Raw genomic sequence first — 4,855 nt, forward strand, 5'->3', positions numbered from 1 at the left:
TACTGTCTACATACCTCTAATAGAAACATAGATATACACACAAACTTATCGTACCAAAATCAAAAGCAGCTCTAGATCAAATGGAGCACGCTAACTCTCGCTGATTAGGGATCCTAAAAAGGGGGACCGTCAGCTTGCCTACATGTACCTGCGGCCATGAAACGCAGGCCCCGTATAATATGGCGTCGGTACCGAAAATGTACTGAGTATGTAAGGCATGAAAATTAGTATGTAAAAGACATAGATGAAACATGGAATAAGGAAACACATCTTTAAATCTGAGTAACTTTATAAATTCTAAAACATTTATAATGTCATGCACGTGAGTATAAATTTCGTGTCATGCATAGGTATGGGTGTACATAATATCATCAAGCCACTGAGGGCATCCCATCATATCATCTCGGCCACTGTGGGTAACATCATTAATATATATCAGCTGATCAGGTGGTGATATAGATATAACGCCATAACCTTTTCCCATATCCCATATACATATATTTACACATATACGCGTATATAACACCATCTTGTCATGGGTCAATGCACATGTATAAATTAGTGAAATGCATGAATAATACGTAAAAATCTCAATATTCCTCCGGATAAAGTTTTCCAACTACGTATTATTCTGAGACCCATGAACAGAAGATAATAATAATTCTTATGGGGAATCAAGAATATAGACACCCCTAGTGTCTCTACGAACGTGAGTCGCCTCACGCCAACGCGAATGTCACTGACCCATACCTTCACAAATGCAGGATAGCTATCGCGAACGGGAAATGCATTCCTCTCCCAGCCCAACTCCTTCTATGTGAACGCGATGGTCTCTTCACGTTCGCGAATCAGGAAACCAGAACTAGGCAAAATCTAGTTTTATGCAATTAGCTCTGAGGGGTCCGAAACTCACTCGAGCCAGTCGGGACCCCATCCAAAGGCATTAACAGATCTGTACTCATAATACGGACTTGCTCGAATTCTCGAAATGCAGAAAACAACAACGAAAGCAAGAATAATACCCCAAAACCCAAAATGAATCAAACTTTGAACTTCAAGTTATCCAAATTCGCCGAATGTGTCGAATCATACATACACTACTCGGAATGACACCAAATTTTGCGTGCAAGTATTAAATGACACTACGAAACTATACTCGGTCTCGAAATTCCATTCGGACCTCTATATCACAAAACCCCGCTCCAAACCAAATTTCAAGAACTTCAAATTTTTAAAGAACCAACTTTCACTATTATGCGCCAAAACGCTCCCGAGTCATCCAAAACCCAATCTGGACATACGCCCATGTCCGAAATCATCATACAAACTTGTTGCAACCTTCAAATCCCAATTCCAAGGTCGTTTACTCAAAATGTTGACTGAAGTCAAACTTGGCCCTTTAAGCCAACCTTAAGGAACCAAGTGTTCCGATTTCAACCCAAACTCTTCCAAATCCCGAACCAATCATCCCCGCAAGTTTTAAATCAGTAAAAGAAAGTACGGGAAGTCTTATTTAGGGGAATGTATTTCTAGAAAGCAAAATGACCAGTCGGGTCATTATATTCTCCACCTCTTAAACAAACGTTCGTCCTCGTACAGGTTTAGATTCATACCTGAAGTGTTGAATAAGTGCAGATATCTACTCCGCATGTCCTCCTCAAACTCCCAGGTCGCCCCTAGGACTGGTTGGCCCCTCCACTGGACCTTTACCACATAAATCCTCTTGGATCTCAACTGGCGATCCTGTCTATTAATATTAGCAACTAGCTGCTCCTCACAACCCAAGCTCTCATCTAACTGAATAGTACTGAAGTCAAACACATGGGACAAGTCGGCGTGATACCTCGGAAGCATAGACACGTGAATAACTGGATGAACCCCTGATAGGCTGGGAGGTAAAGCAAGATCATAAGCAACCTTCCTAACTCGCCTCAACACCTTGAATGGTCCTATAAACCTTGACTCTTTTTAAAAGTCCGCAAAATCAGAAGACCGGGTAAGGAATTCTGTTAATCCGAGAGAAGGTGTTAGGAACTCTAGAGTTTCGTGGTTTTAGCACGGTTGCTCAACTATTAATAATTGGCCTAATTATCTGATTTATTACATGTTTTAAACCTATTGTGCATTTTTAACTTTATAACCGCTTTTATTTATTTATGGAGTTTGTTTGAACAAGCCGCGATGTCGCCCACTCATTTATTTTTGTACACATTGCGAATCTTATCACGGTAATTGTACCCACCATCTACAACACGTTTATTTTTATTATTATAAGACGTTGTGATCAGGTCACATGAAATGCACACCCGAATGGATTTTACATATTGTGACCATGCCACGGGAACCGTACCCATGGCTACGATGATTTATTATTAGCCGCGCCAAAAGCACACTACCATATTCACAGTTAATTAATTCTCTAATGTTTGAGGCACATTTCAAAATAAGCTTTGGAATTAAGCTCGCTTGAGCTACAGTAGTGCTAAAACTCTAATTGAATTAAATTGAGGAGGCATGAGGATATAGCAACTTAACTCATAATTTAAAGTTTAAAAGTAATTTCAGGGAACCATCACATTGCAGTAACAATCCAATTCCAAAAGGGATAACGCAAATTAGATAGAAACATAATCAAGTCATTGTTAGACTTATAAACTCTAGTTCTTAATTAACGTTAGATATTGAAAATGAAAATAGAGTACGACTTCACCAGTAGGCTGGCACAACAATTGGCACAACAATTGATTAAAAGATATCATCTATGGAATATTTAATAATAAACTAATTGAAGATGAAATGAACTTTTCATAGCTTATACCGAAGCAAACATAAAGCATTCAGAGGCATTTGGCGAGCTAAAAGCACTTAACACCATTTAACATGCTAACAAGATCATGGAAGAACAGAATAAACCCAGAAACGGACCTGTAATGCAGCAAAAGATATTTATCTTTCTAAATATGAACAAAATTAGAAGCCGGCACAAGGCAACAACTATTTGCAAGGAAAATTAGCCAAGCAAGACCAAATAAAGGTCTGAAACTGGGGCGACGAAGCTCAGTCAGTGCAGGAAGAAACAGCAGCAGCAAAACCAAGATTCTTCTTCTTCTTTTTTTCAAATTTTTCTGTTATTATTTTTGTATTTGTGTTAAAGATCTGCAATCCAAAAATTGAAACTAGAAAATTTTCAATGTGTGTGTGTTATCAGTGAGTGAGATAAGGAAGGAGAAGGATGAAATGAGAGAGTGAAGGAAAGGGGTGAGTGAGCCACGCTAGGAGAAAAAACATGGGGGATGTTCGATTTTTTTGCTTGGGAAGGGATCTAATTCCATCTCAAATATGTTGAAGATGAGAGAGTGAGGAAGAAGAAAGGGAAACGGTGTTGATGCTTCAAGAAGAAGGTCAGAAATATCTTAGGTCTCCAGGTAAGGGAATGAAATTAAGTTTCCTCCATCGGAATCCAAGTTAACAAATTCATTTCTAAAACACAGGGATTTCATATACAATATATCAAAATATGAAACTATATAGTCGCTATGGGATGAACTAAGTAACAATCCCTACGGGTGCACTCCCACACGCTCGTCACCTAGCATGAGTGTCACCTCATTTATCAAAACAGTACGAAATTCTGGGTTTCGTACCCTCAGGTCTAGATTTACAATCGTTCCCAACCTCAAACCGGATGAAATACTACTCTGCGACGTCCTTGCCTCTCGACTCGGCCTCAACTCGCGTCGAATCTATCCAAAATCAGAAGCATAACATCAATATATGCCAAGGGAACGAAGCTCATGCGAAATAATCAAATTATATCAAGAATCTCGAAATTGGTCAAGCCCGACCCCCGAGCCCATGTCTCAGAATCAGATAAAAATCACATCAATAGAATCCTTTTCCTCCCACGAGTCCGTACATACCAAAAACATCCAAATCGAACCTCAAATGGTCCCTTAAATCCTGAATTTTACTTCTCCACTTTCAAGCCCTAACTTCCCAATTTTTTCACCTTTAATCCCATAAATTTAATGCTTAAACAATTGAAAATCAACATAGAATTGAGTTTTAGGTTCAGAAACCTTACCTCCAAGTGTTTCCCTTCAAATCCCTCTTCAATCTCTCTCAAAAAGCTTCAAGGCCGAGCAAAAATGGTGAGAAATGGCCTAAAATTGCGAAGGCAAGAATTTATATGTTCTGCTTAGGGGTTCCGCATCTGCAGTCCAATACCGCACATGCGACAAAAAGTCCGCCTCTGCGGAATTTCACTTAAACTCCTCATCCGCACCTGTGATTAAGCCACTGCATCAGTGGGCTAGCAGGTGCGTAATAACTTCCGCATCTGCGATGCATGCCCAACCATCTGGCCTTCGCTCCTGTGATCAAAAATGCCGCTTTTGCGGCTCGCACCTGCGGTTCCCAATCCACAGGTGCAGCTATGACAGAAACTCAGCAGCTTTAGCTGCAAACTCTAACTTCCAAACTTCCCGATAACCATCCGAAATCATCCCAAGACCCCTGGGACCTCAACCAAAAGTAAAAACAAGTCATATATCACCATTCAAACTTGTACCAATCTTCAGAACACTCAAAACAAAATTGAATCATCAAAACACCCTCGGAAACTGTGAAGTAAACTGAGTACCTATATCTAAAATGATGGAAATCGGGACACCATGCAAGCGAACAACCTCTCAGATATAAGTCTCTGCTAACCGCTTTGAAGAATATGTAGTACACATAAAAATAAACTACACAAACTTGGTCAGCTAATCCACAATCACCCAAATAGCATCGACCTTCTTCAAAGTCCATGGGAGTCTAACAACAAAGTCCATGGTGATCCGCTTCCACTTCC

Source organism: Nicotiana sylvestris, chromosome 2, assembly GCF_000393655.2.
Source record: "Nicotiana sylvestris chromosome 2, ASM39365v2, whole genome shotgun sequence".
NCBI classification, from domain to species: domain Eukaryota; kingdom Viridiplantae; phylum Streptophyta; class Magnoliopsida; order Solanales; family Solanaceae; genus Nicotiana; species Nicotiana sylvestris.